Below are 26868 nucleotides of genomic sequence, written 5' to 3'. Positions count from 1 at the left end.
ACCCCTTCATGATAAAGATTCTAGAGAGATCAGGAATACAGGGAAGATACCTAAACATAATAAAGGCAATGTACAGCAAGCAGACAGCCAACATCAGATTAAATGGAGAGAAAGTCAAAGTGAATCCACTAAAATCAGGAACAAGACATGGCTGTCTACTCTCCCCAGATCTATTCAATATAGTACATGAAGTTCTAGCTAGAGCAATAAGACAACAAAAGTAGAGCAAGATGATACAAATTGGAAAAGAAAAGTCAAACTTTTGCTATTTGCAGATGATATCATAATATACATAAGTGACCCCAAAAATTCTACCAGGAATTCCTACTGCTGATAAACACCTTCAGTAATGTGGTAAGATACAAGATTAACTTAAAAAAAAAATCAGTAGCTCTCCTACACAAATGCTAACTAGGCCAGAAAAGAAATTAAAGAAACATCACCCTTTCCAATAGCCACAAATAATATAAAATACCTTGCAATAATTCTAACCAAACAAGTGAATGACCTGTATGACAAGAACTTTAAGACCTTGAAGAAAGAAATTGAAGAAGATATCAGAAAATGGAAAGATCTCCCATGCTCATAGATAGGTAGAACCAACAGAATAAAAATTGCAATCTTACCAAAAGCAATGTACAGATTCAATGCAATCCTCATCAAAATCCCAACACAATTCTTCATAGACCTGGAAAGAACAATACTCAATTTCATATGGAAAAACAGAAAACCTAGGATAACTAAAACAATCTTTTATCATAAAGTAACTTCTGGAGGCATCACCATCCCTGACTTCAAGCTCCACTATAAAGCTATAGTATAAAAACAACTTGGTATTGGCAGAAAAACCAACATGTGGACCAATGGAATCTAATTGAAGATACCAACATTAGTCCACACACCTATGAACACCTGATATTTAACAAAAAAAACTATATAATGGGAAAAAACATCTTCAACAAATTGTGCTGGCATAACTGGATGTCAACTTGTAGATGATTGTAAACAGATCCATATATATCACCATACACAATACTCAAATCCAAGTGGATCAAAGACCTCAACACAAATCCAGCTACACTGAACCTGATAAAGGAGAAAGTAGGAAGCAGCCTAGAAAGAATTGGCACAGGAGACCACTTTCTAAATATAACACCAGTAGCACAGACACTGAGAACAACAATTAACAAATGGAACCTCCTAAAAATAAGAAGCATTTGTAAGGCAAAGAACACAGTAAATAAGACAAAACTACAGCCTACAGAATAGAAAAAGATCTTCACCAATCCCACATCTGACAGAGGGCTGATCTTCAAAATTTATAAAGAACTCAAGAAACTATACAGCAAAATACCCAACAATCCAATTAAAAAATGGGTTACAGATTTAAAAAGAGAATTCTCAACAGAAGAATCCCAAATGGCTGAAAGACATTTAAGGAATTGCTCAACATCCTTAGTCATCAGAGAAATGCAAATCAAAAGGACTCTGTGATATCTTACACCTGTCAGAATGGCTAAGATCAAAAACACTGATGACAGCTTATGTTGGAGAGGATGTGGAACAAAGGGAACACTCCTCCACTGTTGGTGGGAGTGCAAACTTGTACAGCCACTTTGGAAATCAGTATGGAGGTTTCTTAGAAAACTGGAAATCAATCTACCTCAAGACCCAATGATACCACTCTTAGGCATATACCAAAGGAATTCTCAAGCATACCACAAGAACACTTGCTCAACTATGTTCATAGCAGCATTATTCCTATTAGCCAGAACCTGTAAGCAACCTAGTTGCCCCTCAACTGAAGAATGGATAAAGAAAATGGGTTACATACACAATGGAGTATTACTCAACTGTAAAAAAAACAATGACATCATGAAATTTGCAGACAAATGGATGGAAGTAGAGAATATTATCCTGACTGAGGTAACCCAGACTCAGAAAGACAAACATGGTATGTACTTACTCATAAGTGGATACTAGATGTAAAGCAAAGGATAATCAGACTACAATCCACAGCTCCAGAAAAGCTAGAAAACAAGGAGGATCCTAAGAGGGGTGTACTGATCACCTTGGGAAGGGGAAACAGAGGAGATCCTGATGAGTAAACTGGAGATCGGGGGCAATAGAGGGCAGGGGATGGGGGATGATAACATGAGGGAACAGGATGGTCGAGCTGGGGTGGGGAGGGACAGAGTTGTAGAGTAATGAAAGAGATATCTTGATAGAAGGAGACACTATGGTGTAAGGGAGAAACTTGTGCTAGGGAAATTCCCAGGAATCCACAAGAAAGACCCCAGATTAGACTACTAGCAACAGTGGTGAGGGTACCTGAACTGTCTTACCTTGGTATCATATTGGTGAATACCCTAACTGTCATCATTAGAGCCTTCATCCAGTAACTGATGGAAGCAGATGCAGAGATCCATAGCCAAGCACCAGGTTGAGTTCCAGGAGCCCAGCCAAAGAGAGGGAAGAGGGATTCTATGAGCAAGGGGGGGTCAAGATCATGATGTGGAAATTTACAAAGACAACTGAACCAAGCTCAAAGGAACTCACAAACTTTAGACCAACAGCTGTGGATCCTGCATGGGACTGGGCTAGATCCTCTGCATATGGGAAACTGTTATTATATAGCTGGGTCTGTTTGAAGGGCCCCTGACAGTGGGATCAGGATCTATCCCTGGTGCATGAGTTGGCTTTCTGGATGCCATTACTTTTGGTAAGAAAACTTGCTCACCTCTGATAAAGTGGGGGTGGGCCTTGGTTCTGTCTTAACTGATTGTACCAAGCTTATCTGTCTCCCCATGAGAGAACTTACCCACTGGAGGAGGCTATGAGGGGTGGTGAGGACAGCAGGCAGGTGGAGCGGGAGGAGGGATGAGAGGGCTATCTGTGGATGGTATGTAAAATGAATTTAAAAAAGTTTTAAATAATGAACTTGATGCCAATGACAAAAGGATGTCATTTGTGGAAGATATCTCAAGTCAGGATAGCCTTCAGGCTGCCATAGGTTTATTGTTCTGCAGTGAACTAGAATAGCAAGTAGAGTAAAAGGACACAAAGCAATATGCATTCGGGGAAGAGAAAGAGCAAGAGAAAGTTTAAAGCTGAATAAAGTGTTGTAATAGTTGAAAATGTTAGTCCCATAAAAGAAAAATCTCTTATTCTGCACTGGGGCAATGAGAAAGATCCTGAGCATCATACCTTCATATTGTGAAAGTGAGTTTATTTCAAAGGATACTACCTGAACTAAAAAGTGATAGAAGACTTCTTTGTTCAAAAACAACTGCCTAAAAAATTGATTTTGCAGATTCAGCCATCAAGACAAACAGAGACTACCATATATAGCTGTCGTCCAAGGGTACCAAACTATATCCCAATCTGGCAGCATAACTTGACAGCATCATCCATGTGTTACTAATTTTTCAGACATAAAAAAACCACAAGATTGGTTGGATTGTGGTGTCTTGTTCCACAGTTCCAGAGAGCTTGGTCAGGCAACATGTGGCAAAGTTGGAAACCTTTCAAAGGGCCTCTGAAAGGCCATTGCATGAAACATTTTTTGTTAGACTTGCTCATTTTATTTCATGCATATTTTCCCCTATGTATGTATATGTGCACCACATGCATGCTTTGTGCCCAAAGAAGTCAGAAAAGGGCAACAGATCTTCCACAACTAGAGTTACAGATAGTGGTAATCCACTGTGTGGGGGCTAGGGATAGAATCCTGGTCCTATGGAAGAGCAACAAATACTCTTAACTGCTGAGTCATCTCTCCAGGCCCTTTCAGGAAGCTTTGAAAAGGATGCCTAAGTTGTAACACAGACTCCAAGTCATTGGTTACCAGGACCATGGTACTTCCATCAAAGAAAGTTGCATGCATGAAGTGGAGCCAGTTCAAGATGGAGACTGTATGCTACCCGGAAATAGATCTAGAAGGGTAGGACTACCTAAGACCTTCGGAAAAAAGATGATTCCATCATGAGCACAATATGCAGGACATGGGGCTGTTGAATTTGGTATTGGCCCTGTTAGACTTCAGTCTTGCTTTTGGTTGATCTTTTCTTATTATGTCCTCATTGCTCCTTTTTATGTAAAATTGAAATTTTTTTCATACAATATATGTTCTGATTATGGTTTCCCTGCCCCCAACTCCTCCCAGACACCCCCCCCACTTCCCCACACATCAAAATCCACACTCTTTTCCTCTCTCCTTAGAATGCAGGCATCTAAAAATGATAATGAAAGAAAGGATAAAATAAAAACAAATCAGAATAGGACAAAAGAAACAAGCAAACAAACAAAAAAAAAAGCCAAAGAGAAAGCACAAGAAACACAGATAGACACTGAGACACACATATTTGCATGCACAGGAAAACCATAAAAACTAAATTGGAAGAGAGAGTATATAAGAGAAATAACTATAAGGAAAATAGCCTAGACAAAGCATTATAAGATGAAAACCCTCTAAGACTTTGTTTTACATTGGCTATCTACTGCTGGTATGGGGCCTGCCCTTAATTGTGGTTTGTATACTCAGTGAGACTCTGTTGTAGAAAAATAATTCCTCCTTTGCAAATGGCAGTCAGTTGGACATACCTTCTGGGTTAGGAATTGGGGCTTGTGTCTACTTCCCTGCTCAGTACTGGAACCCTATCTGGCTTAGACCTGTGCAAGTCCTGTGCATGCTGCCACAGTATCTGTGAATTCATATGTGCATCTGTCCCGCTGTCATTAAAAGGCCTTATTTCCATGGTGTCTTCCATTTCCACTAGCTCTTACAACCTTTCTGCCTTCTCTTCCGCAAAGTTCCCTGAGCCCCAAGGAGAGAGATTTTGATGGAGACATTCCATTTAGGACTGAGTATTCCAAGGTCTCTCATGCTCTGCACATTGTTCAGCGGTGGGTCTCTGCATTTGTTCCTATCTACTGAAGAAGGAAATTTCTCTGGTGATGGCTGAGCAAGATATTGATCTATGAGTATAGCAGAATGTCATTATAAGTCATTGTATTGCTGTGTTCTTTTTTGAGAACAGTAGCATTTTGTTTTCTGCTAGATCCACAGCCTATCTAATTGCAGGTTCTTAGCTACCCAGGCAGTGCCAGGGATGGGCTCCATCTCATGGAGTGGGCCTTAATTCTAATCAGCTAATGGTTCAATCAGCTAGTTATTACCATAACTTTTGTGCCACTCTTACACCAGCATTTCTTGCAAGAAGGTCACCATTGTAGATTGCAGGGTTTGTAACTGGGTTGATGTTTAACTTTCTCCTTTGACAATGTGCAGAGTACTTTTCAGAACCATAAACAGCAGTCAGTAGGGGTGAAGGTCGTTGGTAGACCAGTGAGACTTCTCCATCTGTGTTCAATGGTAGGCCACCATAAACCCCTGTTCCTTTAAATGGGTTCTTTTCCTGGCATTTGGTTATAGAAAAGTAACCAATAAAATATGTATGTACATCATTGTCTCCAAATTATTTCCTTCCTTTTCCCTTGACCTCACTGCAATTACTGTTCAGAACAAGTTTACCTGAGACCCCCATGTTACAAATTGCAATGCTTAATTCTTAGTCCTTGTCAAAGCTGTGGTATCTTCAATGTTGTTAGTTTACTTAGTGGCCACTCTCTCTTCCTTGAATCACCTTCTTGTCTGCTAGTTTTCTTCCATCTTCTCTTTTTTTCATTTCATTTTACTTCTTGGGCTGTATACTTTGTCTCATACTCAATGAAGTCTTGTCACAAAATTCTGGGCAACATATCTCTCATAATATATTTAATTTTATCATTTATCATTGACTTTCATGTCATTTCTTTGGGGAGGGGAGGAAGCTATGAGTAAGTGAAGTCCTGAGTAAATGTATATTTCAACACGGACACAGCCTGTCAAGAACCCCAAGATCTCAGACCCAATGGGCACAGTCATTACCCATATGGGCCAGGTTCAAGAGGGCTTGGCAAAGTTCTTCCCAAGGATCCAAGTATGAGAGTTTTATGAATGATTGATCAGTGTTCATAAAGACTAGCAACTGCAGCTTCTTTCTCCAGGATGTTTACAACCTAGATCCCTAGCCTACAGAGACCACCTACAGAGGTGTCTTACTGAGACAGCTAACTCCCAGATGCTGTGGTCTGCTAGTAAACATGTTGAGGTTCCAAGTTGCTGAAGTAGTGGTAGCAGAAGCCTCCCTAATGCCAGCTTCATTGTCTGTGTGTCTGTCCTTTCTTCATTCCCTTGCCGCCCCTAGCCAGGGTTCCAGGAGCCAAGCCACACAGGCCACAGCAACTTCTAATGTAACATCAGTACCAATCTACTCTAATGCACAATCATCTCTTATCTACAGGAGCTTTCCAGATGGTTCCATCCTCCTTTGTTCTGTATATTCTCAACACAGAAGACAGATTGAGCCAATTCAAGTCCACATCAAATTATGCTACTGTGCTAGCTAGTGTTATGTCAACTTGACACAAGCTAGAATCATTTAGGAAAAGGAAACTTCAATTTAGAAGATGTCTCCTCAAGATAGGCTCCATGAGCAAACATTTGGGCCATTTTATTGAATAATGATGACTATAGGTAGGCCATGCTCATTAGGAGCCAAGTCAATGAGGTCAGTGCTACCCCTGGCAGGTAGTCCTGGATGGTATAAGAAAGCAGGCTGATCAAGCCAGTAAGCAGCACTCTTCCACAGCCCCTGCTTCAGTTCCTACCTCTAGGTGCCTGCCTTGAGTTCCTGCCTCAGTGTCCCTTGCATGATGGACTATAAGGGGTAAGACTAAATAAACCCTTTCCTCCACAAGATTTTTATGCCCATCATATTTAATCACAACATCAGAAACATAACTAAGATAACTATTTTCTGTTGGATGATATCATCTCTTTGTAAAAGCCAAAGGTGTTAAAGCAACCTTAAAAGCCCCAATTATCTCAGCATCACTTCCATTCTCTGAATTTATCTCCCACTAGGCTTATCCTTGTTCTTAAATATACTTATGCTAGTCCTGTGCTATTCCCTCAGTTACATCAGGTATGATCCAACATCAGGACATATATACAATCTTTAAATGTTCTACAACCAGATAGATGCCAATCTAGATTTCTCATTTCCTTCAGGTCTTTACTCAAGATTCTTCTGCCTAGGCCACTGACTCTAAACTTTTATCTCTCCAACAATATTATCTCATCTCTGTTTTTCTTTTATTTTTATTCTCAGAATTTGTAATCTAACATATTATATGGTTTAGTCAATTCAAGATAGCATAGCAAAATATCATAGACTAGACATCTTAAATATAATATATTTATCAGAGTTTTTAAGGGTATAAAATGCAAGATCAAGATGCAGACAAATTAGAATTCATTTTGAAACCTTTTCTTTTGGCCTATAAACAGCACTAATAACTTTGTGGCTCACATATGTACCCTTTCCCTTATCAGGGGAATGGGATGGAGAAACCTCTTGAGTGTCAGCAGGTTTTGGAAGAGCACTAATCCCATCAGACCAACGCCCCATTCTCATGGCCTCATCTAAACATAATTATTTCCTCCAAACCCCATTTCTAAATTCCATCACATTTTGGCTTTGGATTTAAACCTATGAATTTGTGGGAAGACACAAACATTTATTATATGACATTGCATACATATTCCATAGTATGTCTTACTAATACAGTCAGTAACATCACATATACAATACTAAATGTCTGACTATTCTTGCTTATCATTTGCCTTCCTTATTGGAATGATGTTTTTATAAAGTTTAGGATTTGTATTTGCTATGTTTACTATTTTAATCCCTGTGTTTTCAGTAATACTTGGCAATCGGTATGGACTCAATAAATATTTACTGATTAAATGGATGAAATAAGCAAATTAATTGCATTTTGATGTAAGCACTAAGCAGCAAAGAAACAGACTGATTGACCAGAATGGAGGCCATCAACCTTGGCTGGCTGTTCAAATCACAGTAGGAAGTATTTGAAAATACAGATGCCTAGACTTCAACCTCCAAAATCCTGCCTTACTTGGTCTAGAAGGGGTCTGGTCTTGTTTTATTTTTTGATGTTCTCTAAGTGGTTCTCAATGCGAAGCAAAGCTGAGAACCAATGAGTTTGAAACTAACTGGAAACATGAGAAGCTACTGAAAATAAAATACACAGGGAAGATTTAATCTTCTTCTGAGATGGTATCATTTATATAGAAACTTGGAAGAAATAATGAAGCACAGGCAATTTGGGAGTCAGGAGGGGAGTTCAGTTCCTAGCGGAGGGTCAGAGTAAGAGTGAAAGCATTGGAGTCCAATTGAGTTTGGTGTGTTCTCAGAACAGAAGGTTATTGTGGGTGGTACAAAGCAGGAAGAAAGAGTGGGGGCAAGATGAGATTAGAAAAGTACCCAGGAACTACATTATGCTGGGCTCAGCAAACCATGCAAACTTAAACAATATACTTCCCGAGATGAGAGCTGTGAGATTTTTGAGGATGATGTGATCTGATTTACTGTGTTGCATAAAGGCACCAGTAAACACAGAAAGAACCCAGGAGGATAATTTGGTAGTCTAAGAGCCTGAGCTGGGTTAATGGCTAAAGATGCTTCCTGCTGTCTAGATGGCAGAAATCTGAGAGTGGCATACAAATCCACTTCACTCAGGAAACTCACATAGATGGCCAGTGGTTCCAGAAAATTTCAACATTTCAGAACGTAGCTAATTCTGTAACCCGTGGATTCCGAGGTTGGACTCTGCATGCTCTCATTTGCCCAGGCCTTCCTAGATGATCAAGTAATGGAAAAGGAGCTATCTACCTAGCAAATAATCTAATGTGAAAGAGATTTTTTTTTTTAATTAATAGCATTTTTCATGTATAAATTTTAAAGAACCCCACTAATTTGCAGTACTTACTCTTTTCTAGTTTCTGGGATATTAAGACATGAACACACATAGAAGTCACAGAAGAGAAAACAAGTATCCAAAGGGAGCTATAAACAAAAATCAATAACTGCTATCTTTTGCTTGACACTCACCTTATGCTGACCACTGTCACATGCTTTGCACATACTCCCATGTAGTCTCTATCAAAACTCAATGGTGTATGACATCCCATGATAGTGATGACAATAATAGTGACTAATATTCACTGAGTGCTTAGTACCAGCCAATTATTAAGCAAGGTGTTTTGAAATATATTACTTAGGTAAATGTTCATTCTACAGATAAGGATAACTATGGCCAGACAGGATAAATTATTTATCTCAAATCACAGAACTAGGCAGTTGCAGTTCAGAGAGTCCAACATCTTAGATCTTAGATCTTAGAGTTAAAAGAATTCACAGCAGATGGCTCCTATATTGCTCAGAAGATACATGTTTACAGTGAACAGGCCATGGCAGAATACACATGTGGAGATCAGAAAGAAGGGCATCATGAGAGGGCTAGAAAATGGCCCCACTTGGTTGGAGTTGAGGGTGTATAATGGGGAATAATGGTTCATTGGCAAGGTAGTTCTGCCCCTCAGTAATCTTAATCACATCACTTGTGTCAGTCAGGACCTATACCTCCTATCAAAATTGTCACTCAGCTCTTCATCATGAAGTACTTGACTTTTTTAAGTCTCCATCTCTCAACACTCATCAGAAAAGCTTCTTCTTACAGCAGATGGTGATGAACATAGACACCCACTACAGGTCAATGTGCACAGAATAAGAGACTTAGGAGTCTAAGTGGGATATCTGTAGTAAACTTTACTCTCAAAGCTCAGGGTAAGTTAGTAGAAGAGGGGACAGAATGATTGTAAGAGGCAGAGGTGGTAGATTACTTCAAGAAAACAGTGCTTTCTGGACAGGGTGGATGCACATATGAATGGTATCACAATAATTAGGGCAGCGTGCATAAGCTTAAGTCAAACAAAATCCCAATGTGGAGGAGGGGAATTAGTCATGAAGTCCCACCCATAGCCACAGAGCTATTGCCATTTGATGGCTTCTGGGAGAGAGGGAGAGTCAATTTTCTCTAATAGTATATCCTCTAGTACATTGACCACACTCCAGAGTAAGACATCCCAGAGTAGATGGCCAACACAAATTGGACTTGATGGGCTTTTTAAATGAGAAAGACAGAGAAAGAGGCAAAGAGAGAACATGAAGTTGGGTGAATAGGGAGGTAGGGGTGGTTATGGGAGAAATTGTGGGAGTAGTAAATTTGTTCAAAATACATTGTACACAATTCTCAATGAAAGAATAAAAGTATCAAAAAGATTCATAACTTCACTCCAAGTTACAACAAAGAATACACTGTCCAGTTCAAACCTTGATGAATAGTAAGTTGGCTCATGATAAGTTAGTAAACTGATAGCTTTTCAATCCTATTTTTCTTTCTTAGGTAGAAATGGCTCTTGGGCATTTAGGGTACTGACAAAATATTTTAAAAAAAGACAAGAGCATGAAGAATCTCAGCAATGCTCATCATGCCAACAAAGAAAGTGCATCTCACAATAGTATGTGTAATAGTATGTGCCAATGATCTAAATACCTATCAATATCAGGTTGGTAAGACAAAGTAAGAAACAGCTACAAACAATAACACTGTATTTTAGAAATAAAATAAAACTGTGTGGTCTGACAGAAAAAAAAAAGATGTTTCCAAAATATGTTAAGTGTGTGTGGGGGGGGTGATCCTAGAGTTGTTTATATATTCATCAAACTAGCCGAATATATCTAACAGAGTGCCAGAATGATATATGGACTTTCAATTTCAGTGTACACTATTGACCTTTATAGCAAACCCATAATACCTTTGTAATTAGAAAAATAATACTCATATTTCCATTGTGCAAGATAAGACAAACTTCCTTCTTAGATTATCCTTATCCATCTTGTCTTTTATAACACTATCAGTGTTCATATGTTGGATTCAGTAATGCATTGCTAATTTTCTCCTATAACTTTCCCATGAATGAACAGAAATAAAACAATAATGTCTTAACCAAACTATAATATAACTCAATGGAGTGGCAATTGATTAAAGAATTTTACCCACAGCATAGGTGGCAACCAGTAGAAAAGTCTCCAGAGAAGAACCACGGGGCTTTTCCAACTTCATTAATAATTTAAATGGTATATAAAATGTACTTACCACGTCTGAAGATGACTCAAAGCTGGCAGAGTATCAGATACGTTGAAGAACAAAATTGAGATTCAAAGTGAACTAAGATGGGCTGAGATACCAGGCTAAAATTTAAAAAAGGTGAAATTTAAATAAGACAAAGAAAAATTACTCAACAAAAACCTTCAAAATCTATTTTGTGACCCTGGGAAAAAGGACAGTATCTCAGAAGCAGCTCACATACAAACTGACCAAGCAATCAAGAAAGGTTTACAGTTTGACTGGACCCACAAGCATAATTTGAGCCAACAGTCCAATGAAGGTAGCATATTTAGCTGGTAAAGTGCTAGAGTATCATTTTAGGATGTATTAACTAAAGTACTATTTCTAGATCTGAAACATGCTTGTTGTCCTGCAGCCTAACATTCCTCCCTTAGTATCACTTGTTCAATTCTAAACAGCACATTTTTAGAGGGTCACTGAAAAAATGTAACACCCCCCAAGAAGAGACAGAAGATTGAGGAAAAAAACAAAACAAAACAAAAACACAGCCCATAGCAAGAAAAGGTTTGGAAGAGACTTGGAACCTGTGAAACAAGATGGTTATATACAGTGCACTCACTTGCCTTCAAATCTCTACTGCTTTCATTTGATACCCCCTTTTCTTGGATGACTTTGGCGAAAAGACCACTGCTACCAGGTGGTGGCAAGAAGGCAGGTTGCACAATAAGCCAGTCAGAAAGCTTTTCTGACCTTGAGAAGGTCTTGCTGGAAGCTGGGCCAGCTGATAAGGCGAGAGGATTTCAAATCCTAGCTGCATGAACTGATACCAGGGGCAGAATTGTCCTAATAAGGTCTCTTTCAGCTCCAAGGGACTACATTTCTTTTCCTGAGTCACTGTGATATGGTTCCTTTCTCTGTGCCCCCTACTGTACAATGAATCCACACTCTGCAATCCACAGAGTATTAATTAAGGGCAATGTTGTAGGACTTGTTGGACTTGTATCTCATTTACTAATGTTCCAGGCTGACTGAGGAGTAGAATCCCACTGCTTAGAGGAGGGGCAGATGACTGAGATACGTCAACTCAAGTTCTTACTTGAAGGAACTTCTTCATTTCTTTCTACCTCACTTCAAATAACAGTTATTACATTAACTAAAAAGCCCTAAAACACCCATGCTGTGAGATAATGCTTTTGTACACTGGTTTAATAAAACGCTGATTGGCCAGTAGCCAGGCAGGAAGTATAGGCAGGATAAGCAGACAAGGAGAATTCTGGGAAGAAGAAGACTGAGTCAGGAGACAACAGCCCACTGTCCTGGGAGCAGCATGTAATGGCACACAGGTAAAGCCACAGAATACATGGCAATGTATAGATTAACAGAAATGGGCTGAGTTTAAGTACAAGAGCTAATCAGTAGTAAGACTGAACTAATGGCTGAGCAGTTTTAATTAATATAAGCCTCTGTGTGTTTACGTGGGTCTTAGTGGCTGCAGACAGGGTGGGACACAGAAAAACTTTCAGCTACACACTTGGTCTTAGTGACTTATCTAATCTCCTATCCCATTATCCTTTCCCTTCTTTAAATTCACTTCTGCAACACAGACTTCTAGGTACTCTCTGAAATGGCAAGCACACATCTGACTTGGAGACAGAATCCTTGCTGTTCTTTCTGCTTATAACATTTCTCCTTGAGGTGCCTACATGGTTCACACTAGCACCTCCTTCAAGGCTCACCTCAGATCACCTACTCAGTGAGACTTTCTCTGATCACTCATTTGAAATCTATATTGTGCATACACGCTGACAATTCAAATCACTTCACACATTTAATATGATGAAATATTGGTTTTGATGGTTTATTTTAGTTTCTTCTCTCTTTTGGACTGTAAGTTATTTACCTTTGGACATGTAGTTCTATGTCTGATGTGTGTGTTTGTTGGCGGGGGGGGGGAGATACTCAGCTTCTAGAATACTGGCAAGCCCATAGGAAGTGCTCAGTAAATACCTGAAGGACTGCATCCCAAAACCATACTTTTTTTCTGATCTGATTATCTCAACAACAATCATGTGCTAGTAAAAACATCAAATTTTAGTTGAATAAAAAAAAAGGAATTTCAGTTTTACAGCTAGCTTCCAAACTGACAACAAGAAATTTAATACTGTGTAGGAAGATTAGAGATGTTTTTGTGTATTTTTTCTCAATTTTCTTGATTTGTCATGCAACTATATCACATTACTGATTAACTGATGATAATAATTATAGTAGCTAATATCAACTGAGTGATAACAATATACTAGCATTGTGATAAACACTTTACTTGACTAAGACATTTAGTCCCTACTGTAGTCCTTTGAAGTTGGCACTACTAAAGTTCCTATCTTAAAGACCAGAAAACGGAAAAGAAAGGCAGTATCAAGTCCTGGCCATGGTCACACAATTGATGTCAGAAAAATTTCAAGGTGCATGTTATTAACCTTTGTCACCAATGTAAGATGGAAAACTGATGATGATGATGATGATGATGATGATGATGATGAAAATAAAGCTAGTGTTGCTAGTCTTAATCATGCATCAGGAGCTATGCTGATTGTCACACACCATTTCATTTAAATCTTGAAATAACCCCAAGACAAATATTACTATTATATGACTATTTTTTAGTCCTAAACTACCTGTAATGTACTCAGCTATTCACAGCCCCACTTAGCATTTGCCTTGGTTTAATGAGACACATGCTTTGATTCCCTTTATGCTCAGTAGACCAGCAGGGAAGCTGGAAAAGCTGTGAATAGCCTCTTAGTACTACTTGAACTTTGCACATCTTGGATAATAGGCCTCCAGAACAGTTGAGGATTTCAGACCTCAGAATACACTTCTTGCTTGTGTGCTTCCCTGATTCCCCTGCCAATTGCATTCCAAAGTATAGTTGAAATGCAGTTTTCTCCAGAAATCCATCTTTGACCTTTCTGCCATTATCTCTCTCTCCTCCCACTGGCTTCTCTCTCTCTCTCTCTCTCTCTCTCTCTCTCTCTCTCTCTCTCTCTCTCTCTCTCTGTGTGTGTGTGTGTGTGTGTGTATCTATCTATCTATCTATCTATCTATCTATCTATCTATCTTTAGTTCATATACTACAATCACCCTCAGCTTTGTACTGCTGGCTTTCTTTCCATTCAGCTGAAGAAAGCAGCTGAGTCCTGTGCTCATTGGAATGTCCCAAGTCAACAATTTTCATGTAAATAGTAGATTCTTAGTAATTATTGTGTTGATTTAGTTATAATGTCATAGTTGCACAAATGTTCTTTTTTTAAGGCACTCTCATACATATTATCTCACCTTAGTCTCAAGCAGACCTGAGAAATAAGAAAAACAGGTCCGATTTTTCTCATGTTGCTAGTTAAAAAATAGAGAGCCAGGCAGATTGAATAAGTTGTCTAAAGTCACATATCTGAGAAGTGAGACTAGCTCCGGGGACATTACACCCTGGAGTCTTTATACTAGACCACACTAATTCCACAGAAAGATGCTGCTGGTGCAAGAAATGCTAATACACTTCCTATAATGATTTTGTCTTGATTCATTCATTGGAGCAAAGACAATACAAAATGCCAAGAGGCAATCTCCTCAGTGAAGAAGGAGAAGGAAGGTAAACTCATCTACTCTGGTGAGAAGTGCCTAGAGCTTAGCAGCTGAACAGTGAAATCTCCATTATAGTCTGTGTGGAGGAGACTGGAAACTGAAAGTTGTCTTCTACACATGGAAACTATTTCAACCTTCAGTATAAAGGAGACCACCTAGCAGACAGTATGGTGAATGTAAAATGTAAAACTAAGATGCTACAAACTATGGGTGTGACAATGGGGAAGGCTCCTAACCTGTCTGATGCTGTACTTTCTCTTTAGGAGACTACAAATTGCAAGGCCACTCATAGCTTTAATGTTTCATAAGTTTAGGACACATACATCTATGATCATAATTTTTATGATCCATTGGCTCATTCCTGAATTGTAGACAGATTAACTTTGGTATAGTGTGGAAAATATTTTCAGATATTTAATAGACATGGGAAGGTGAAATGACTTTTGCACCAATATACAGATGTCAAAGTACTCTACAAAAAATCTGATTTTAAAAAATGGGAATATGTAAGCTATTTGTGGTACTACATGCCTGTAATCCCAGCACTTGGGAGGCTGAAGCAGAAGATGAAAAATCTAAGACTAATCTATGCTACTATTGATACTTGTCTCAAAGCAGGGAGTACCAAAACAAAGCAGGCAGAAAGACTTCAAATAAACTTATTTTTAATTTCCCTAAAGAAAAGATCTGGACACATAAGGTTTACTCATGTGTTTACTGCTTTCACTAGTGTAATAGGTTAGTGTAATAAATACCTCGGGGAAAATAGAAAGCCAAGTAGGAAGTTAACAGTCCCAAAATGATGTGGCAAGGCCAACAGTTATATAGATGGTGTACAGAGGGGCTTCAGTGTTCAAATGACCACATTGTCACAGGTTCCATGTCAATTAGAACTAACATTGCTTGCTCCTTTTCTGTAAACTTCATGGATGAAAAGTTAACGACATAGTATCTTCCATATACCAAGTACACACGATGCATGCTGATGTCAATCAAAACAATCCTTAAGGCTGAGGAAATGACACAGTCAGTAAAAGACTTGCAGCACATGCATAAGGAAATGAGTTCAGATCCCCAGCACCTATGTCAAAAGCTGGTTGTTGTGTAAACCTGTAATACTAGTGCTGGGGAGGTGGAGACAGGAGGATTCCTGAGGCTGGTCAGCTGGTCTTGCCAAATCAGTGAACTCCAGTTTTAGTGAGACATTGTCTCAAAAAATAATATAGAGAATGATAGAGGAAGATCATCAGCTTCTGGCATATGTGCATACATACCTCTCATATGCATGAATATGTACACACATATACCACATACACATATGATTAACAAACAGGATTTCATCTAGTTTTTTATTTCATAAAGGTGGAGTTTCCAATAGAAAAAGTAAATATCAATATCTGGAAGAGAGACAGGAGAAGAGTGTTCAGAACTGTTTGGACAGATGTTTGGCTAATGAAGAGCAACTGAACATCCCCAATAAAGCCAGATGCATTTCCTATGTAATGGGGTCGATATAATTAGCCTGATACACATAGCCAAACCCCTAAATTACCCTTACATGGTAGGCCAGAGCCATTACAAGGTATTAGAACTCAATTCTAATTAAACAATAGCCAACTCTGTTGACCCAAGTGTAACATGGCAAAGACGGGGAGGGAAGAGAAATGAATCACAATGTATTCTCTTTCTAGTAATGTCTAGTCTAGTTTAGGACTTGACAGATTATTTCTCTGGATGACAGTTTATCCAAATGAGAAGTGAGCATTTCAAACACGTTGGTCATGATCTACAGTATGATCAAATATTACTTCCTGAAATAGATATGATATACACGTATATGACTGTATGTCCATCTATACATACATAAACTATGTATTGATGAACTATGTATAACTGTGTAAAATTACACATATACATGGAATATGAAGCAAAATTCATCTTTACTATGTACAGTGCATACTGTTGTTACCTCCCACTTTTGTTGCTTGTTGAAGTTGATTTCCTGGTGAGTAACAATCCCATGTGAAAATGCTGTTATTGACCAAGAGTTGCCAAATCTGCCCCACATCCCAACCTATTAAGGTCTGTATTAAAGTACTAAATACATTTGGTGAAAAGGGCATGCTGCAATGGAACCCAGAGACTCATACCTGTGAGGCAAACAAGCCACTGATTTGCATCTGCATTTCCAAAACATAATTTTCTACTCCTTTCCAAACCTATGGGATCAACCAGAATTTCGAGTACAATAATTCATGAATCTACACACACATACACACACACACACCAAGGACCAGCTGTAAATTATCATAAAGACCTCTCAGAACCAGAGGCAAATGACATCAACAACAATTGCTGTTATGCCAGTCTTACCAGCGTAAGAGATTTCCATTCATTATCTAACTGAAGTCTTCATGATAACCCCATTTCATAGGTGAGGAAACTGAGTCTTAGAGCACTTCAGTAATTTGCTGGAAGGGAGACAGGGAAGATAAGACAGGGGCAGCAGTGTGATTTTTTTCCATGATTGGATTATGAACCTACTGTTTTTTCCATATTGCGTATTCCCATATCCCCCCTTACCCCCCAGGAGCATATTCAGAGGCCTTGGATCTGCCCAGAGTGGTCTATGTTATTCTGAGTTTACAATCAAATTGCACAATCCTCCCAGGTAAAGATCAGTCATAAAACAGCAATACTTATCTATGCCATTCATTGAGGATTTTTGTTTCTATGGAATATGTGGGTTTACACTTACACCTTTAGTTATACTGTAATTGTGGAGGACAGAGAAAAACAGGCTCAATGAGCAGAAACAGCTTACCCAAATCCCCACAGTAAGATACAGCCAAGCTGCCACAGTGTGACTCCCTTCCCTTCCGGCAGGGCCTAATACTGCACTTGGGTGGGCTTTCTCAAGAGCCCCTTATTCTAAGCTTAGCTCCCTTTAAGGCAGAAGAGATAGCTTGCTTTCTGCCTTCCTCCACAGAGAATTTACACCACCAATTTCAGAAATGCATGAGCTCTTCTACACTGCCTGAGGGACAGGTTGCCCCGACCTCAAGGAGGCTGTGCTGAGGACTGGCTGCATTTCTATTTCTGTCCTGCAATTTGTAAAAAGCTCTGCACTATACTTTAAAGAAAAAATCATAGATTTCTTGATAAAGGGAAAAGGCTCCATCCCTCCCACAAAGGCAAAATGCCACCAGCCACTAGCAAAACAGCCCATGGAAGTCTCTGTGGAGCGAAATGCTTTGAGCCCACAGCTGAACTACATGGTGTGGTGGACTGGATGACAGAAAGAAGTTGGAGGGATATTATTGGTCCCCATTTCATCTCCTCAGCTGAAGCCCTCCCTCCATTGAGAATATCGCCTCTGGTTTTTGCCACAGAGAAGGGTGTCTTTTACAGTGTGTATGTGATTATGTCATGAATGACTAGTTATTTATTAAACATTGTGTCAGTTCTAACATTTTTCTTTATCCATTCCCCTTCACTATGTAGATCTTTTTCTTTTGCCCCTTAACAGTCCTTCAGCAAACCACACACACACACACACACACACACACACACACACACACACACACACACACACAAAATAAAAGCGGAAATTAGCATTCTTATCTATAAAATGAATAAGCTGAGTCAGAAGGTCTACTGTTAGGGCCATTCACTGCTTCTAGGATTCTGTTCAAATATGCAGAGAAAGACCCAAGCGTTGTCTGTGAAATGGCATTATGGCATTTCAGGTATAGTTCATTAACAGTAAATTAATTTCAAATTGTATGTGTACATGAGCACAGGAGTGCATATCTCTCTCTCTCTCTCTCTCTCTCTCTCTCTCTCTCTCTCTCTCTCTCTCAGAGGGGGTTGAGATAGGGTCTCTAGACAGCATTTCCTCCAAATCTAATTGTGACTGAAGATGATCTTGAACTTGTAATCCTCCTGCTTCAGCCTCACAAGTACTGGGATTACCTGTACAGGCTTGCACTACCAAGCCCAGTTTGTTTGGTGCTGGGGTGAAATCCAAGGGCTTATGTACAGTATGCAAGCACTGTACCAAGTGACAGCTCTGTCCTCCAACAGGTGGGTTTTGCTGATGATGGGAGCTCAGTTGTTCAATAAAAGGGAAATAAGTTTTGCCCAGGAGCATTCTGTCATCCTCACGAAGACCTCCACTGCCTTTTCCCATCCTTGGTGCGGGTTTTCATTCTCTTTATTGGCAGCTAGGGCCATAAATCCTGGCTAGGCAGTTACCTATTCTCCAAGTGTCAATGTCTCTCTCCGTGGGAAAGTGGTGAGTGCAATCCAGCCTGGTAATGACCGAGGTGTCAACACCATAGCGTCCAAGCTAGTGCCATTCTCACCTCAGGAGAAGCATTCTGTTGACATCAAGAAAATCCAAAGGGGTGTGAAATTTGCCTTGGGGCTGCAACTCCCTTTCAGTTTGTCAAAACTGGCTCAAGAGTTGATGCTTTTGTAGATTTTAAAATCATTAATGCATAAAATACCTCAGGTTCTTAATCTGTATTGTCAATCACCCAAGTGTCTCCTTTCCTAGTGGTGTTGCTAATGAGATCTCTGTTTGCTCTTGCTTGCCTACATAGCCCATGCCCTATTTCACCAGCTTCCCACTGCTTGGTTCAAGAGAGTGGGATGGATGTGGAGGGTTGGGGATGCTTCCAGGATGTTTTGAACAACAACAACAAAAAATGAGAGGAAATGAAGCATATTCTCTTTCTTCTACAGTACTTCAGAGTGATTCACGTCAACCTGCTTGTGTCTGAATTCAAGTCACTCTATATCCCAGGACTGAGCATGCTCACAGTCAAATAGTGATGATTTTAGTCGCATAAGGTCACTATGGAGAGTAAGTGAGTAAAGAGCCTAGAGCAAATCTCAGTACGTGTGAATATCTCAATAACTGCCGATTATGCTGATTATGGTTCTTCCTAGCTAAACTGGCCTTTAAGCTTTCTGTTTCAAATGACTATATTCTGGTTATCTCTTTTTACCAAGGGATCTGAAATCACACTAGACACAGGGCTGAGATTATGTAAATCTTAAAGCCCCTGGTGGAGAAGGAATTGATTGTAATTGTCTGTTTCCTGTTTATGTACTTATTCAGCAAATATTTATTGGCTACTCATTGCATGCCAGGTAGTATATTAGGTGATGAGAACATAATGGTGGCCAAAGTCCTTAATTAATAGGGTCAGCACTCTAGAAAGGAAGACAGATAGTAGAGAAATATAATGGACAAGACATGGATCAACTTAGTGACATTAAGAGATAGAACATATAGGGTTAGAGAACACAGTGAGAGGGAAAGGAAAAGGAGATAAGTCTACAGAGAAAGGCAGCGAACAGACCATTCCAGCTTTGCAGTGTGCCTTTATCCTAAGACTATTGGAATGCAAATTGGATTTGAAACAGGGAATCAATATACTCAATGTTTTAAATGTTGGGTCAAGCCCACGGTGATTGTTATTTGGAGTCGGGATTGTCCAGAAGCCTGTTATACGCTGGTGTAAAGATGCTCCCTCCTCAGATTGAAAACAACAGTGTTAAGGCAGTCTTTTCTAGTCAGTGCTAAATCACATTTAAGTCCTGCCAGGGCATTCATCCAAAGGATGGTAAGCAGCGGTCTCCCTTGCACATCTCTTGTCACTGGAATACATGTATCATCAAAGCATTTTGTGCCCCACTGTTTTACCTCCTCCCAACTGCAGATGGAAGGGACAGGACGTCATTCTGGCAGAGCAATGGGCAATGGAAGAACGAAGTGACTCAGGGTTGAGGCAGGACCATTTGTGTGTGCCCATGAGTGTGGATATTTGCATGGGCTTTCCCAAGTAAGTTTCAAGGCAATACACACGGGAACACTTTTGTGCAGGGACAGAATTTCTTCTGCAGTTCTCAGGCTTAGAGCCAAGAAATTCAGAATGTCTGTACCCATCTGCACAATTTTAAGTAAGTCAGTATGTGTCTGTGATATAAATGGCCCAACCATAGCTATGGTTTCCTGAACATCCATCCATTGCAAGCTGAAAGCAAGAGTGGAAATGATTAGGAGGCCATTGCACTGGTTAAGGCCAAGGAAATGGAGAAAAGTGGCTAAAAGAGGAACCTATTTTGAAGTTAAGTCAACCAGATTGCCTGGGGTCTAGGATGTGATCTTAAAGGGAATAAAAGAAACTGAAGAGAACAATAGGGAGTTTGAGCCAAGAAAGCAGGTGAGCAGAATGCATTTGCAGAAAATTCCTTCACAAGTCCTGCTATGAGCAAGCAATGATTTATGCTGTCCATTTAAGTAGCCAGCTGAGCAATCTCTGTGTCTTAAGCTCCTTCTCCTTAAGACAGCTATTCCTCACTAAGGATTTCAAAACATTTATCCAGGAGGCCCAGGAGAAATTAGTAATCCTTGATATTTAGATACTTATCTTTGCCTCAGAAGGCTTCTTCTGGTTCCTATTTGACTCAAGGAAAAATAATGATTTCAGCTTGTTCCAACCTGTTTCTCCAGGTTTCTTATCGACAGCATTCTGATACTCCTCTCTCTTTCAGTTTCTCATCTTTTCCAAATATCCCTTCCTGGGTTGCTTTTTTAAAATAAGAACCCCAAAGTCTTCCTCCATAGGAAATGTACCTTCATTCAAGGACAAGGATGTTCCATGGACCAGTTCCAAACAGCCCAGAATTCCATGACTTCGCCAAATCCCTCTGTACCATAAAAGAAAAAAGGTACTTGGGGCAATAAGCAGAGCCAAGTAAGCTGAGAAAATGAGCCAAGTGCTGAGAAATTAAGGAAGCAATGCTGACGAAGGGGAAAAAAGAATTAATAAGGAACTCCTAAGGTCATTGTGATGCCTTTGATTGCATTAGCATGTAGTAGCAGAAGTCTACAGATTGATTAGTGCTCCCACAGAAGAGAACAAATGTAGCGTAGCAGTATGGCTATCCAGAGCTGCATCTTCCTTAGAGAGAATCCATGCTGGCAGGTGCCAGGCCCTCCTTACTCCTGGGCCAGACACATTTCCTGTAACTCACTACTTCCTGAGATAGGGATCATATGGGCAAGGCTTAGCACCTTTAACAACTTTAAATCTGCCTCCTATACATGGTGCCCCTGAGTCACTTTAGATCATTCACCTCACCACCTCCAAGTATCCTATTTAGATGGCCTGGGACAAGCTTTAGAGGGAGAGATCGCTTCTGCAAACCTGCCTGAGTCTTTGGAGCCTGTCCTTGCCCCATGTGCCCTGGCTGTGACTCATACTTCCTATAACTCCTTATACCTGCCTATTCCCCTGGCTGTATTGCCAGAGGAGGAAAGCAATTATCCTGTCCAGTGATGCCTTATGGACTTTTCCTCCGTGTGTCTAAGATGCCATGCTGTGGTAGCCTTGTCTCAACCCTGCTAGCGAGAGAACAGAGACAGAGACTGAGACAGAGACAGAGAGACAGAAACTCAGACTGAGAGACAAAGAACTAGAGATAGACAGAGACTGAGACCAAGAGAAAGAGCCCTACACAGAGAGGACTGTCTCCTGCAGACAAACGTAGGATAGGAAACACCAGTTAAAACCAGATCCCAGTGTCTCCAGTTCCACCTGTGTACCAGTGAATAGCGTAAGTACTTTACATTGTTGCTGTGTCAAGTGAGGTCACCATTTCACAGCTTAAAGAAACATAGCCCTGGGGCTGGAAAAATGGCTCAGAGGTTAAGAGCAATGGCTGCTCTTCCAGAGGTCCTGAGTTCAAGTCCCAGCAACCATATGGTGACTCACAACCATCTATAGTGAGATCTGGTACCCTCTTCTGAGCTGCAGGCATACATAATAAATAAATAAATCTTAAAAAAAAATAAAGTCCTGAGAGATTTAGGCACTTGATTGAGAACACAAAGCTAGAAATAAGTGAAGCCAGGCTTTGAACCCAAATATATTTAACTTCAGTGCAACTGCCTACAACTCGCTGCATATATGTCATAAAACAAGAAGCATCCCTCTATTTCCAATAACTTCCTTCCCTATAGACAGAGGAACTCCGTCCATCTCTAAAAATATTGAGATGCTTGCCAAAACACTGACTCCAGCCCTGATCTCTATTTTGCTTTCTACTAAATGGCACTTTTGTATTCATGTACCTTATTCACTCACCTTACACACTACAAACTAATTTGGGGTCCCAACCAGTTTGCTCTTGATTTGCCTCTTTCTGCCAGCACCAGACCATTTTTTAGTCTCCCAAATTCAGAACCATCCCTAACTCCTCTCTGTTTAACCAACAAGGTAGGGTGATTTCCTCTTTACAGTGTCTCTTAAATTTACCTTTTCTGCCATTTCAATTTTTTTCTGATACATCTTTTGCTTTAAATACTACACATAATAACTATCCAGCAGTTGCCATGGGTCAGACATCTCAGGCTACAAAGCTCATCAGAAGCTGTATTAGTAAAATATAAAAGTGTTGTTAAGGAAGTTCCACAACCCTTCACTCCAGTTCCTCAAAATATAACATTTTGTCTCATTTCCTTTGGTCTTTCTCTTTGCCTAAACATATTCTTATATAGGTATTATATCTTCTTCTAAACCATTTGAGAATAAGATAAATTATGGTCATCTTTCTTTATCCTTAGACACTTTGTATAATACATATGAAGACATTTTTGTTCATTGCCACAAGACAATTATCAGAATCAATAAATATATTCATATCATATTTCTATGTAATCTAAATGCATTTTTCAAATTTAACTAATTAACCCAGCAATAAAAAGATTATCTAGTATAGGAGTCAAACATGAATCAATCCTAGAGTTGAGTTTGAATGTCACTTTAGTCCTCTTTGAAAAGTGGAACTTCTCAGTTTTTCTTATCTTTGATGACCTTGACATTTTCAAAGAATACACTATCCTCTGATTCCAGCTATAATTTTCAATGTCACAGTAGACAGAAAAGCAGAATATCATCTGACTTCCCATCTTCAGAGTTACAGAATTTGAAAGGGCCTAAATTTAGTGTTATTCTACTGGGCTTCAAACACCTCCCAAAATTTCCATCATATCACTGACTCAACATTACTAAATTACTTCACATTTTACACTTAATTCTATGACCACCCAATGACAATTGCTTTTGCATAATCACCTCCAGTCTGAGTATAAGTGGACCCTGCCAAAATTATGAGAAATAAATTTAATGGTTACATTATATGAAAAATGGCCATTTCAGAAATATAGAAATTAAGCATTTGAATCTATCTTTTGGGTATGAATGTAAGCTTCAGTTTAAAATAAAGATTTGTGACAAGGGATAAGGGGTGTGCATAATCAAGCAATGTCAGTAGAGTGAATTTCTAGTACCAGGCATAGTTTTACTTCTGTTGTATAGGACTTAAGTCCAGTTAGACATTTATTACCAAGATATGAGTGCAACTATTGCACTTTTAGGGATATTCTTTTAGGCATTTTCTGGTCATTGTTGTTGTTCACAGGCCTCACAGCTCAGTAGTCTTACGGTTCCTTCCCTTCCTTAGCAGCTTGCATAGCACCTTCTGTTTCTATAAAAAGTCAGACTTCAGGAAGGAGACTTTCAGTTCAGATCCAGCTTAAATCTTCCAAGTCCTGTGGCGAAAGTATGAGGTATCTTAGGCAATGATCAACAACTCAAAAGGAAGTTATGTTGAGTTACACCATTAAACTTACTGGCCCCCACAATTCATGGGCCATTGCTTTGAAATGAGTTTGTTATTAGAAGATTGTAATAATGGCATTGACACAAAGGATGTTCCATCAGTATCATAATCAAATGATCGGTGCCAAGAAGGAAAATATACAACAGGTATTGCTACTATCAAACTTCAGCCATCACTTCACATGGCTGTTCTAATTTTAACTGTGCTGATTTTACATCTAAATGCAATGTAAATTTGTCCTGGTTTTATCCTCCTTTTCTATTTGTACACAGAGGATTAGAACATAATATAATAATATATAAAGACTCAAAACTTTATGTCATAATTTATGTCATAATATATGAGCCCTGAGAAAAGCTAATAAACAATTTAGCAGTACTGACAAAGAGAGAAAAGATACAAATTACCAATATCTGAATAAAACTATCAGTGCAGGCCCTGTAAACAACATGAGAGCAATAAGAAAGTGGCACTAATGATCCCATATGTGGTGATATTTTAATTGTGTTAAAATGTGATTTTATTTGTATGTTAGTAAATAAAGTTTGCCTGGAGATAAGAGGTCACATAGTGAGGTCACATAGGGATCCATGAGCAGAAGTCTGGTGGTGGTAGCACATCTGATCACATGGTAGGCAGAGTCTCTGTGTGGTCAAGGACACAGCCAAGCATGGTGACAGGAGCCTTTAATCCCAGTACTAACCATAGAGACCTGAAGGTCTGTACAGACAAGCAGTGATGAGGAAGTCATGTGGCTGGGCTTAGAGCCAATGAGAAGGCAGAATGGAATGGCAATAAAAACACAAATCAGACAGGAAGAAGCTTTCTCTGGGGAAGCCATGGCTGGCAAGGTGGTAAGATAAGGTAGTTGTGGCTTGTAGCTAGTTTTCTGATCTCTTTGGCTATTACCTCTGTATTTGGTTCTTTGTTTCTTATTTAATAAGACTGTTTAGAAATTCATCTACACCCATACATACTAATTTTACAATATAGAAGAGACAGATCATTTCATTCCATGAAATGTACCAACTACCACGGTTCAGCAAATATGGACTAGATCATTTAAATAGACCCATATCTTTTAAGGAATGAAGTTTCTTATTTTACACTTCCCTTCCAAGATTCCCAAGACTGGAAGTTGTCATTTTGTTTTGAGATTTGGTCTTGCTACACAGCCCAGGGTGGGCATCCAACTTCTGATCCTTCTGTCTAACCCTCCAAATACTGGAATTATAGGTGTGTGTCACACATCTAGTCTGCCAGGACTACATTAATAAATCATTTTTTAAATATGGCTGGGAGAACACTTTCTACCACCTTTTATGAGGCTAGTATTCCTCTAACACCAAAATCGAGTAATGATAGTACAAAGAACATAAAGAAGGAAGAAAAAGGGAAGGAAGGAAGGAAAGAAGGATAGAAAGAAACAAATTACAAAGCAATATCCTGCCAGGTGGTGGAGGCGCACGCCTTTAATCCCAGCACTCAAGAGGCAGAGGCAGGTGGATCTCTGTGAGTTTCAGGACAACCAGGGCTACACAGAGAAACCCTGTCTTGAAAAATAAAAACAAAAAAGCAATATCCTTTATGCATATGGATTTAAAATCTCAACAACATATTAGCAAAACAGGACTCAGAACTAGTTTGCAAGAATTATACTTCGGGCTGGAGAGATGGCTCAGAGGTTAAGAGCACCGACTGCTCTTCCAGAGGTCCCGAGTTCAATTCGCAGCAACCACATGGTGGCTCACAACCATCTGTAACAATATCTGGCACCCTTTTCTGTATACATAATAAATAAATAAATCTAAAAAAAGGATTATATGTCATGACCAAGTAAACTAAGATTTATTCCACAGATACAAAGCTGACTTATATGTCAAAAACAGTTTTTACAACCCACCATGTCAAAAGGTTAAATTAAAAAAAATATATCCTATCAATTTATGCAAGAAAATATTTGAAATAGTCATTCATGATAAGACAAAAGAGAAGATGTTTTCCTTTCAGGAAGGTAGGAATAGAGAGCTTCCTTGACTTGAATAAAAAATGAACTAACAAAAAATGCATAAACCTCAACAACAACAATAACAAGAATAAAATCAGTTGGCACATTGGACCTAACTAAAAATAAAAGTGTTATGTAACTTGACCAATGGGAATTTATTCTAGGAAATCAATGTTGGTTTATATGTGAAAATTTACTAATACAATATATCACTTCAGTATGCTAGAGACAAAACCATGTGGTTATTTCAATAGCCAAAAACTAAAAAGCCATAAGCAAAATCTGATAACCTACCAGTGCTTCATGAGAAAACATTCAATAAGCTGTGAATAGAATAGAATTTCCTTGGCATTGCTATGCTGGTTAGATTTTGTCAGCTTGATACAAACTAGAGTCATTTGGGAAGAGAGAGCCTTAACTGA

At 39.2% G+C, this 26868-nt stretch overlaps 1 protein-coding gene across 4 annotated transcripts in view; it reads right to left on the bottom strand.

The window, feature by feature from the left end:
* Pak3 (p21 (RAC1) activated kinase 3) overlaps positions 1-26868 on the bottom strand; it is a 275597-nt gene that overhangs the window by 212911 nt on the left and 35818 nt on the right. Inside the window, exons 2-3 of one of the 4 annotated variants that reach the window (XM_036174016.1) lie at positions 17113-17210; positions 11128-11222 (exon numbers count right to left, since the gene is read on the bottom strand). The exons of 1 other annotated variant lie outside the window; for it this stretch is intronic. The gene's annotated coding sequence lies outside the window, so the exon portion shown is untranslated. The remainder of the gene's footprint in view (positions 1-11127; positions 11223-17112; positions 17211-26868) is intronic. 2 more of the 4 variants (XM_036174019.1, XM_036174017.1) reach the window with 2 other exon arrangements.

The sequence above is a fragment of the Onychomys torridus genome, chromosome X (genome assembly GCF_903995425.1).
Source record: "Onychomys torridus chromosome X, mOncTor1.1, whole genome shotgun sequence".
NCBI lineage: Eukaryota > Metazoa > Chordata > Mammalia > Rodentia > Cricetidae > Onychomys > Onychomys torridus.
The sequence above is the reverse complement of the archived record's forward strand: the minus strand, read 5'-3'. Positions and strand labels throughout refer to the sequence as shown.